The sequence below is a fragment of the Pezoporus wallicus genome, unplaced genomic scaffold (genome assembly GCF_028554395.1).
Source record: "Pezoporus wallicus isolate ANWC-B61680 ecotype Strahan unplaced genomic scaffold, APGP_CSIRO_Pwel_v1 contig_2025, whole genome shotgun sequence".
Taxonomy (NCBI): domain Eukaryota; kingdom Metazoa; phylum Chordata; class Aves; order Psittaciformes; family Psittacidae; genus Pezoporus; species Pezoporus wallicus.
Genome location: NW_026640253.1, coordinates 92181 through 104980, shown reverse-complemented (window position 1 = coordinate 104980; position 12800 = coordinate 92181). Strand labels below are relative to the sequence as shown.

The 12800-nt window shown below is 38.8% G+C and overlaps 1 protein-coding gene across 6 annotated transcripts in view; it reads right to left on the bottom strand.

Annotated features, from left to right (window-relative positions):
- SERGEF (secretion regulating guanine nucleotide exchange factor) overlaps positions 1-12800 on the bottom strand; it is a 162376-nt gene that overhangs the window by 128296 nt on the left and 21280 nt on the right. The window lies entirely within an intron of this gene.

Genomic DNA, 12800 nt, shown 5'->3' with positions numbered 1-12800 from the left:
CATTCTCCAGTTCAGATAACATCCATAAAGCAATGCTTTTTACCTTTGGTTTCCGATATTAAAAAATAAATAGATAAAATCATACCGACAGCTTTATTTTCTTAATAAAGTAGATCTCTGCAGGTAACTAATGAAAAGCCATCCCTTCTGGACTTCCAGTTAAAAGAGTTATACATACACAGCATAAACAGTATATTCTCAAATCAGTTTTAACTAGAAGCAGCAACCCACATTCCAGCCCAGATGAAAACCTGCAACAAGCTCGAGTTAGGTACACATTTCAGCCAAGCCTCAAACTCCTCTCCAGAACTGAATTCAAGTCATCAAGTCATAATCCAAATTATGTGAATTTGAGGAAAATACCTTCAAGCAAGTCAGCCTAAACACAAATACTTCTCCCCTTGCCAGTCAGTACAGAAAGATCCCACAGAGGGGTTAGGAGCCGGGGGTACCAGTCACGCCACCCAAAGATGACGACACATGCCATAACACAAACCTCTGGAAACCTGAATACCTCCCTTTTCCTTTGGGTGCTGTTAAACTGTCTTGAAGGCAACACAGGTGGGCACAGCTGGTTTGTGAAATTTAAGCTGGTAATGTATCTTGTAAATAAACTAGAAACTTCTAACTTATTATATTTAAATATCCAAGAAGTATATACATTTTCCTTGGAAATCTGCTAGAAGTGGTAGCTTTTACTCTCATCAGTAGAAGTTTTTCAGATGCATCCTCTCAGTTCACTGATAATGCTTTCCCCAAAATAATTAAGTGATAAAATTAGTTGTCCTTTCCTCTCAAGGGCACAAAGATTTTCTTCCTTTGAGCTTCCTAGCGGTTCAGTTATAGACTACTTTTGATACAAGTGAGGTCTTTCAACCCAGGAGCTTCATTTTGTTAGGTTAAAGCATTAAAGCAAGTTTCATTAAGAGAACTACCAGTATACCAGAAAACAGCAGTTTAAAAAACATACGTGTGATGGTGGTAGTCTAGTTACTTTGCAATTTGTATAGAACTCTGTTAAAAACATCTGCAGCTGCAAAAACGCTCCAAGATGACTCTTACATCAGTAAGTTTCATAGCAAATTTAAATGGAGATTAAGCTTCAGGCTTTTACATCAGACCAGGTTACTGCACCTATCCAGAACCCTATCAGTGAGCTGGAAAAGGACAGCCTGGCTGCTTTATTTTGTATCAACTACAGGAACTGAAGCTGCACTTTGTGAAATTCAAAGCCAGACAGAATTTCTGTAACTTCTAATTAGAACATTAACACACCACAGGCTCTGAAGCCCTACCCCAACATTGCTGTGTTGATCCCACAGACCATAGTTTATCTAAAGCATTTCAACTCTTAGAAGCCAAAAGCATCAAGTGCCACACACAAAACCACCAGCAACCTGTAGGGCCTCTGGAAAGACAAGCAATGTATTTGATAATACAGATTAAGATCCCTATATGCAGTCTATAGCACTATCATGTACCCAGGGGCAGTAGGAGTTCCTCTCTCAAGTCTGGCTTTTGGGGAAAAAAAAATTCTTCTCCCAACCAAATCTCATGCTCTGTCTGGACCCAGACATGAACAAGACCAGCCACTCCTATAACAAAAATGATCATTTGCATTATGACATAAGGCTACTGCTCCACCTTGTCTCAGATCTTGTCTACTGCTGGTGTCTGGACTCTCACAAACACAATCTAACACACAAAGGCTGACACACACCTGACTAGTTACTCACTAAGAGTTTGCCCCAACCCTGCCAGTGATCAACAGAAACCAGGGTGCAGCTGACATGACCACCATCTTGATCACAAGCTGTCAGAGGAAGTTCCATGCAAATGAAGCAATTCCATTCCCTTCTGCCAAGGGCTTGTGAAAAGTGGGAGAAAAGTGCAGAGGTCTACAGCCTCTCCTCACCTGCAAGATGAGAGCAAAGCATCCCAACCACCTTCTCAGAAGTCAATCTAAACTTCATACATAATTTCCTCTTAGGAATTAAGGGTTCATGAGTCCATTTGCAACAAGATTAATCTGTGTTGACTACCGTTGCCATCAGGTGCTTAATGTATCTTTCTCAATGACTGGAAAAAGCCCCTCTAATAATAGTAACTTTTCTGTGTGTCAGGGGGTGTATGAGTTTCATCCTTTTTTCTTCTACACTGCAGAGACTGGTCTTGAGGTTCACTCTGCAATTCTGTTACTGGAGCAATTTTTGAGGCCCTACATTGAAATTTCAACAGTAACACAAAGTTGAAATGGCAATTAATAGAATGGGGAACAGTGTAATCCCAGTGCCTTACAAAGGCTTTGAAGTATGCTCATCTCTTGGTGCATATTACTTAAGTAAATTCAGTGAAACTGAAGAATTCAAGCATATATGAAGGATTTAAACCAGCCAGCAATAATGCTCACTGACAACAAAACACCTCCCATCCACATATTCTGTTTTCTTTCACTGGTTAGGCAGGCACAGACTTATTTACACATGAAAAAACAAATAGAACAGAACCTGTAGGAGAACATAAACTGTTTCTGTTTACAAGCAGAAATAACTGTAATTCAGTTTTTCCTTCTTGCCACTGTAAGGGAACTGTGGTTACTGGTGGGCAAACATGGAGAGCATCTGTTTAAAAAATTAAAGCTAGATAAGTTTGGTTTTGGTTGTAGGAACAACCTGAATGCCCAAGGATTAGGTAAGCAACCAGCTCCTTCTCAGTGCTTCTAATCGGCTGAAATTCATTCCCCAGACTTCTTGGAGAGCATTCCCCTTCCCATGTTCATGCTAATGGTCAATCATTCCTGTATTTCAGCCATACACAGCTGCCTAGGGATCCTTTTAAAAAGAAAAAAAATGTCTTCTCTGTGAGAGAGGCTAACAGAAGCTGACTTTTAAGTGTCTTCTCTATGACATACTGATTAGATTTCCAGAGGAAAAAAAAAAAAAAAAATCAGTCTCAAGTACAATTTCAAGCTGAGGCAAATACAAATGCATGGAAAATTCCACCAAAAAGGTTAATGTCTTGTCAAAATCGCAAGCAAGAGAAAGCAACAAGTTACAACTGAAAGTGTTAAGCAATTGTAATGAGAGGTGTTGCTACTGTGCTGCTTATAATATAGATGGCATTTTTAAATGTTCTAAGAATATCTGGAAAAATACATTAGTCATACAGAGTAAGGAGGTTGCAGGCTGAATTACTTAAGAATGAAGAGTGATATAACAGAAGTGTTGGTCTGGTATTAGAATAGAACAGATTTTAATTAGACATCAAGAAAACACACAGTGATGAGTCAACTGGACAGAGTACATCAACCATGGAAGTGGCTGAGGCATCAGAAAATGAGGTATTTCATACCAGATTCTATACAGTAAAAGGGCACAAAAGGCAGCTTGAAAGAAGCATACAACATTGGGAAGCTTTTCCCGTTCTTTTAAGATACTAACAGTACTTCCTAAGACCTTGATCTTGCCATGTTCTGAGCACGAAAGCTCCAATTCCAGAAGGCACTTCAACTCCTCAACTGTGAGCATCTACAGTGTGCCAGATAACTTCATTGCAGCTGTTGGGGGGTTTTTCAGCACACAAATGCTACCTCAAACAGAGGACAGAGGGTTCAGTACTATTCGGAATTAAGGGGTAATAATTCATCCTATGTCATTCCAGGGTACAACCCAAATGCAACATACAGTATAGGAGTTCAGAGAGCTAGAAGAATAGGACAGAGGTCAGATATTTAAGGAAAACTTCCCAACAACCCCTTAAGTAAATTATACATGCAGCAGTATGCTACGTCATTTGAGATTCTACATCATCATACAGACTTAATTTCCTCCTGCTCTTTGAACTGGAAACACAGCAGTCTGAACCAATATACATATAGCAGCAAATTGTCTGAAAAACATCCTCACATCTCTCTCAGAATACGGACAAAGGTATGTACATATTCAAGCACTTGCAGCAATACACTATCAGAAAGGCTCCTCTGCATTTTCTTCACATCATCCTGTCCTTATGCTAGACAGTTGAGAACGGTATCAAAAGTACAAGTTCACAACCTTCAGAGTACTGCAAATCCCGTAACATTGTAATAAAACACTTCTAGTTGCTTCCTGCCTGACACTGTAGCTCTTACAATGCTGCTTTATGGTGCTGCTGAGGCTGTAGAACGACATTTTTCTCTTTTAGCACTTTCTTAATCAACTTGCTCAGCTGCATAAGTATTTGGAGAGAATTAGCAATAAAACCAGCATTTTAGTTTTAAAACTCAGTAAAACAGTACAGAAATATTAAAATTTACTTGTTTTCACTACATTCAGATTAATCTTTATATCAATTTTCCTGTTTTAAGAAAATATCACAAGTGCACTAGTTTTATCTCCTTGAAGTCTTTACTTAGAATCCAAACAAGCTTTGCACTATCCTTTCATAAAAACTAGATGAAAGAGTTCATCTAGGCTATCTCAATTCATGGCTGCATTAACAATTGCTTTTCAAATGAAGTCTGGATAATCACACAATTCTTAATCTCATTCAGATTTGAAATAAGGAGTTCCAAATAAAATTCCTAATACCTCCTTTCACATGAAAATTCACAGGAGCAGGTATAAAAATTGGCATTTAGAGTCTACTCCTGCCTCCTCCCTGCCCCACACAGGGCAAGCCAACACTTCTCTCACAACTACAGATCTCTGCTGTCCTTCAGGACAGTCACTTAAGTTCTTGAACAATTCTAAGGAATCTCCTCATCTACTTAGAAACAGCCTTTGTGCAGGGCAACCTTACAGGAAAACAGTCATCCATGCCCAAACCCTTCTTGCCTAAAGACAGTCTGAATTCAGCAGCTGGAAACCAGGCATCACTACCACACCGATAGTCTTAACACCTGTGCATGGTTTCAGTACAAAGCAGGATTATCTCCTCTGACAAAGGCTGAAATGGCTCTTTCATCCTCTTACACAGGAGTTCAGTGTACCGGAACTGCCCACATCTCAACACATCATCTTTCTATGACCACCTTACAGACTTCTGCAACTTTATATAATAGGGCATGCTCCTGAATTTTTTTCCATAGTCATTTATAATAGCTATTAAGAATGCATCACTAAAATACAAATCTATGCATAGTATTAAGGTCATGCCTGAAGAGGAAAATTCAGACAAAACAGCAGAAGCATTTCAGGGGTGTCAGCAACAGAAAACTAGAGATCATTTCAGTTGCCTTTTTCAATCTTCTACAGTATAGAGAATAACCCAGAGACCATCTACTCAACATACTGCAGTTCACAAGGGCTTCCAAGCACCCTACAAACAGGTTTCAACCTGCAACAAAAGGCCAAATCAAGGGGCATCACCTGTCCTCCTGCAATAGCTATCATTTTGTCACTTAAAACTCCTACACTCTTCAAACGAGCCAAAATTTTCTGCCATTCTGAGCTACATCAGATGTCACCAAATCTGGTGTCCAATTTAACCGCAAAGTTGTGGGCAAGACAAGCCAACAAGACACCTAAGGGATTTCACACCAGTAGAATCAGTGATTCATCTATGAACCAAGAACTGGCTTTTCACTGTGACCTGTTCCCACTGCAAAAAAATAAAAGAAATTTAAGAAATCAACCTAGAAGACAATTATGCATCAAGAAAGCAAACTCATCCAACCAGGAGGAACTTTGTTGCACGACAGTAATGTAAACAGATACAGCACAAGGGAATATCACGCAGTCTCCTTTCACACACTTCTGGAGCTATCAAAACATTAAACATCCAATGACTCATATGATAATGCAATGGAAAATACTCAGATAAGCAGGTAAAGCTATGAAGATGTGGGAGACTCACCAAGAAGAGACAATGGGACTGACAGCTTTTTAGTAGACAGAACTGTTCAAAGCACAGGCTTAGAATTTCTTAGGGAAAAGTTCACACTGAGACAGCTAGAGAAACTTTGGACCCAAATACCTGTTCTCACCCCTAGGCCACCAGTTTTCATAGTGCTTGAGCTGTATGTGATGGGGGAGGTAAACCAAGCCAAGGAACTGATGTGGCTGAAAAAGAGCCTTGGGAAATAAGAGCTTGGCAACAGTAAATATTGCTAAAGGCAGTGCTGTATTAAGTCAATTTAATACTCTGTATGATAGGCTAGCGATAACTTGCAGTTTCACATGACATGCTAAGTTTATTGTGCACTTTACCAACAGATCTGTCCTTATCAGGGCCATTGACAGCATTAAACATCTACGGAGCTTTGACTTTCATTCATTAAAAAAAAAAAGGTATGCTTTTTCTTTTTTGCTTCCATAGTTACACCAAGTTATGTCTCAAGATAGGCAACATTCAGTTAATGGGATTATTCACATATTTAATAGCATGCTTCACCGCTCTGAAAGGTTGGACAAAAATAAATTTTGAGTATGGCAAATTCCAAGACTCTCCAGATGCCTTAGAAGTCATCCCTCTGTGTCTGGGTTTTAGATGAAATAAAGGCCGTTTTTCTTTTAGAGGAGAGACTGGAAACATAAAGTACCTTATAAAGCTCTGAATGAACTTAAAGAAAAATTAAAATTTAAAGAAGTTAAATCCTTGTGAAGTTGTGTTCATACTGCTGGTATCAGTTGATCTTAGCTCAAAACAGAAAATGCAGGGAGTGGAGGTCATGAAGTCCATGCAACCATGAAACAAAGCTGGGGAAGGGAGGTTGGAGCAAGGGTAAGTGTTAGAGCACCTATCACATTTTGCATTCATCCTGCAAGATGAGAAAATTCCCTTCTCATTTCTCTCCACTCATGATTAGAGAGTCATGACTGCCTCACCAGCTGTGCCTGTGGCTCATTTTAAATTCAAACTACGATACATATCTCACTTTTAGACTTTTAATAGCAATGCCTTAAAATGCAGATTGCTGACTAAATTTAGTTACATGATTAAAAACAAATCTAACTCATCTCTACCCGTCAAGCAGAGCTGCTGCATTCAAGGTTCAACAGAGGAGTTAACTCTTCATCTAAAAACAAAGTCACAACAAAAAGAAGAAAAAAATAAAATCAGCGTACAATTTAGTGATGTTTCTAAAAAAGCAGGATGCATAAAACATTAACCAGTTACGGAAAACTAGCTGCAAATGCATCATAGTATACCATAGGGTTTTTGTTCTGTACTTCTGCAAATATATTCTGCACTATGCTACTACAGCAGTATGAGTCATACACTTTTACTGACATTCTATATTTATATCTCCATGCCCTTCTGCACTGTTACATGCTCTCTTCCATACAGGCCTCCCTGACCTAGAATTTCCTTCCTTCTTCAGTTGAGCATCTCTTCCTCTAACATTTCCCAGAAAACTGAGTAGCTTACTCAATTCTTTCTGAATACCATTTTGCAAAAGCAACACCCCTGAACTATTATGATAGAAAAGTGCATGCTTTTATTTGTTCACAATTACTTTCTTGTGTCCTGTCTCCTACTCTTTGTAAACAGATTGCTTAGACATTTATCCCCTTTGAGATAAGGTCTAGGTCTTTTTTCATTAGATTTAACACAGTACAGTGCTACAGCAAGTCTTATTCAGAGATTACAAATTACAATAGATACACACTTTTTTTTCCCATTATTTTCTGAAAAGCATTACCTATAACCCCAATCTTGCAAACATTTGTGAATCTGCCTAACCTGGAGAATGCAAATGATCTTGCTACTCTCAATATCCCATTGCTATCTGAGCCCATCTAAGAAGGAAGAGGCATCTGTCTACAAAGGAGAAAGTGAAGGTAATTAAGTTCCCAGTGCAAATATTTCTCTTATCAAAAGACTCAAGGGCATGCTGTGGAAAGACAGACACAGAAGCATCACTAGAAATGCTCTGGAATGGCAGTCTGAAGAATGGGTTTTTTTGCTGTTGTGCACAAGATGCATCCCAAGAACAAATATTCAGAGACCATTTGCACAAAGATTTCACAGATAACAAGCCTCAGACACAGATAATTCTAAGAGTCACAATACCTACAAAGGAACAGGAAGCACTATGGGAAAAAAAGTCTTAGATGGCCAATCCTGGGACTTGCTAAGTGGCTTTAACTTTCTCAGCAGCTCCAGAAGCAGCTGAGTTCTACCTCCAATCAAGTTCAACCCTGGTGTTGAAATAAAGTACAAAGAATAACACAGTATAACAAAACCAACCATGGTGTCCCCAGAGCCCTCCAGGAGATCACCCTGTTTGTTCAGAATCCGAACCATTAGAACAGTAACTACAAATGACTACAACACAATGGGCTCTTCACCTCAAGTAATGAGCAGTTGTACTTCCAGCATTCTCACTGACATAGTAACGAAACAGTCTATGGGAACTGTCTATGGGAAGAAAAATTTATGCCCTTTGAAGTCAAGAGATTAATAATGAGCAATAAGGTGATGTATCCCCATTTTTCTATACCCTAAGAAAAACTGAATTGAGGTGAAAAAGGGGAACATACAAGATTCCACCACGAACTATGTGAGGACAAGATGCTTAACATCAAGGAGACTGCAGAGAGAAACAGAGAGGGGACAAAGGTGTAAATAGCTGCATAATGGTGAAAATATCTAAATGCCATTTATGCCCTGAAAAAAATCCATCATCTATAAGAGCGTGCTACCCAGCTATCCATTTGACTCCTGCCTTCTTGTTCCAGCTCAAACCTTTAACTCATTAGAATTCACATAAAAAGAGACTGACTGTGAGATGCTATCAGATTTCAGAGCTACAGGACAGCTGTATGAGGCAACAATTTAAACCTGGAAGTCTAAACATTTAGAAATATTTTAGAAATGTTACTACCTTTGTAAATACAATGAAGGTAATGCAAGTCCCTCCTGTAAAGAAATCTGAAATTCCTAGTCAAGAAGGAATCGTACTAGTGAGATTTACTTCTGATGTATACCAAGCGAAGCAATAGCTGCCCACAACTACCTCTGTATAGCTACCGCATTTATATTTACTTCGCATGCCAGCACATCTGTGTTTAAGGATTACCTGGGTATGTACATGAACAGGGTTATAATGTAAATATTGATGTGCCATGCTGCCTGTTAATTAGAAGAGTTTAGGTTTCAAAGTGAGAGAGGGGAGAAATGAGAACTTTCCTCCTTAAATAAGGAGGGACCAGCAATGAGGATAAGAACAAAAAGCTCTTGGCTTTTCATGGCCACCTTTGCCCTGACATTAAAAACAATGTTGACTGAAAGAAGCAGTTACCCTCCCATTCGTGCTTCACAAAATATGAGACAGGACAGCTTGTAAAGATAATGAGTTTTCTCCTGCTCTAAGCCAGGTAGCCAGGTAAGAAAGAGTCATTTTTTTGCTCTGAGGTGAAAAGCTTAAAAATCAGACACTCAGAAAACATTCCTACATATCAAATTTGTACCTACAGAGGATCAGTTCACTGCAAGGATTTGAATCCCAAGGGCATGGCACGACCTGATTTTGACAAATGCTGCTCCAACACAGCTCTGGTGGATTAGCGAAACTTTAAATAACTACCCTAGATTTTTAAATCAGAGACATCAGCAGTTTGCTAAACTTCAGCTTTCGGTTTCTGCCTGTGTGCATGCCCAGGGTGGTTTGGGTTTGTTTGGTGGAGTTTTTTTATAATCTCTAGCAAAGTGAGCAAGCAAGAGGAGACAAGCACAAAAGGATTTAACAACCTCCTTTGTACTGTGGCACTTGTCAGGATGATTCTTCAAACCAGATGAATTTATAGTAATCCACACTGCCAGCCTTACATTGACCTCATAGCCTGACCTCTTCTTCTGGCAATTCTACTGTTCATTTACTTTTAAATGAACTGCCCTGGCTCTAGTTGGCTGTTTCACTAACAGGCACATTGTACAGGCAAACTGCAACAGAACGACCACTGACTGTTACAAGGTCCAAAACTCAAGATGAGAAATGCCAAACTGATTTTCAGTGTGCTTACTATTTGGGAATACAAAGGACAAGCAGGAAAACATACTCCTAAAGGAGTTTCTGTATGCATATATATGTGTGTGTGTATATATATATATATTCAGGCAACTTCATAAAGTTAAGATTTTAGATAAAAGTTTCTAGAAAAATAAGATTTCATACATTCATGATGACAAGATCTTAGCAAAGCTGACACAAAACACTTTCCCTGAACAGATCTTTAGCTTCACAATATTTTGTACAATTTTTCTTTCAATTAAATGACACTGAGTTACCTAAGAAAATCCCCCCCCATGGTTTCTCTTCTGTAGGAATCAGATGCTAATACCTTCTTATCATTCAGGCCTTTGTCCCAAAAGAAGGAAACTGCTGTGATTATTTTATTCTTATTACATACTGTGTTCTTCACCATACTGGACAGAGAAGACAGCAGACCTGAACCAAAGATCTTAAAACCAGCAGAACATTCCCAAGACCTAAAGTGCATCCTAAGGAACATACATAAATGCAACTCCCCTTCACCTGCAGATCTCAATCTCAGCTTGGGACCTACACAGAACATATGTACCTACACAGAACATATGTACCTACACCAAGAGACAGTCTTTGCACTGAAGTTAGAACAGAAACTGCAAAAAGCAGAGGAAGCTGCACCCAAGTTTCAACTGCCATGCCACAAGCTTGGCTTGAAATAGCTCCTCCCATACAAGAGGATTTAGCACAAGTGCGCAAAAAAGCTTGCAGACTTCCCTTCAAAATTTTCCTTAGGGTACAAATTATATGTTTGTTCTAATTTTGTTCTTGGTTTGGCCCTCTTTAGCTTTTGGCTTCAAGTTTCTCAAGATGGCAGGTTAATCTTACTATCTGGTATTAATGCACTCACAGTATGTGCTTCCATACATACAATTATAAAAAATTAGTATCCAAATTATACTGCCAAAACAAAAACTGATTTGTAGATCAACACCAACATAAAAGTTACACGAAACCAATAAACAACCCTACTATATAGTAGGAATTAATCGCAAGGTTTGGATTTAAAGAGTATTTATAAGGAGTGTTTTTCACAGGCTGTATTTAAAAATCATTAACCTTTCATTTAAGGAAATCAAGTCACAGAACAGTGCAGGAAAAAAATCTAAAGAAAACTGATTTTGCTTATGAAACAGAATAAATGTTAAAGGATATCAGTTCCTAACCACACTTGTGCATGTACTAGACTCAAGTGCTAAAACACAGACGTCAGTTGTGGTATTTTCAGAGCACTTAAAAATCTAGCTCAAGTCAGCTGAATGCTTACAAAGACAGAAAAATTAAACCCCCACATAACAGAAAGTACCCCAGTGCACATACTTTAAAATAGATATACAACTTCATCTTACAGTAGCACAAAGTCATTCCTAGTGCTCAAAGAAAGTAAACCCTATGTAACAAGTACATATGGCCAACTGAAATTTTCCATCACAGACTTATGGTGGATTGTTTCATTGCTCCTCACAACTTCAACAATTTAAAGAATAAATGCCATCAGTGTAGCTACCAAATAAAAAAGTGGATACACTCTCCTGGCAGATTTCATTGTACTTCCTCCGTATAAAAGAAGGGGAAAAAGCCCTTCCACAAGACTACACATCTGGAACTCAGAATTCGCAGCTGCTCATCTATCTCCTGCATCCTACCTCAAATTCATTATTTGAAAAGTACCTCGAGGTAGCCATGAAAAGAAGAAGGCAGATATGTACTGTTTTTTCAGAAACATTCAACTGCCTCTAAGCTCTTAAAAAGCACATTATCTATGTTCAAATAGTAAGATTCATTAGTGAGCATTAAGCCCAAATAACTAATTACTAAACAGTATGAGTCATTCAAAGGTCCTGAAAACAAGTATTTAACAGTTTTAAAATGCTGCTAAGGTTAAATGAGATCTGTAAATCAATGCATGTACATGCACAGATCATTTACACTTAGGCAGCTTCTTTCAAAAGTTGAGCTTAGTAATGCTTAGCTTTAAATGAAGTTACTTGAAAATGCCATAGCCGTTTCTCTTGTGCATGTGTCCAGAGACCCAACAGAACCAAGAGGGTACTTTGAGTAAACATACACCGTGTTGGCAATCAGTTGCAATACAGCTGAGTTTATTATCTAATCATTGGTTTCAGCTTCCACCTTTTTATTCTATGCAAAGCGAGTGCAATGCACTTCTACCTTGCTAAGCATTCAAATTGCTTGTCTGAGACCATGTTATATCCACTTCGCATAACTGCAAAATTTCTGAAGTGCAAATTCTCACCATCTGCCTGCTTCACATCAATTCTTTACACTACCAAGGGCTTCAAGCTGACAACATTTCAATCAATCCTATCAGCATTCCACTAAACACAATTACATCACATGATGTGGTTACATTCAACACTCAAAATGGATCAGTCATTTTTTTGCACACAGACACACACCCCCTACCCCAGATCTGCCAGATGGAAAGGAAGAACCCCCTAACCCAGTCTTCGAGCCCATAGTTTTTGCTGAATAACAGAGCCTGATAAAGAAGAATCACTGTGCATAGCTTCTGGGACCCACAACACATGAGAGTCTAAAAGCTGAATTAAAAGCCAGGAGGCAAAAAGGTGACTAAGCTTGTATAGTGACTGGGCCCATCTGTCAGAACAGCAACCAAACAACAGTGGTCTTGCAAGTTACTTATTCCACATTTTGATCTCTCTCTAGTAATAGCTATGAATGTGGAACTTGGAGGCAGCTTATGACAAGTTTAGAGCAGTAAATTTTTCTCTTGCCTTTACCTTTGCTTCTTTTCAGCTTCAAATAGGTGAACTGACAGGTGTTAGTACAATGTGAATAAAGCAAT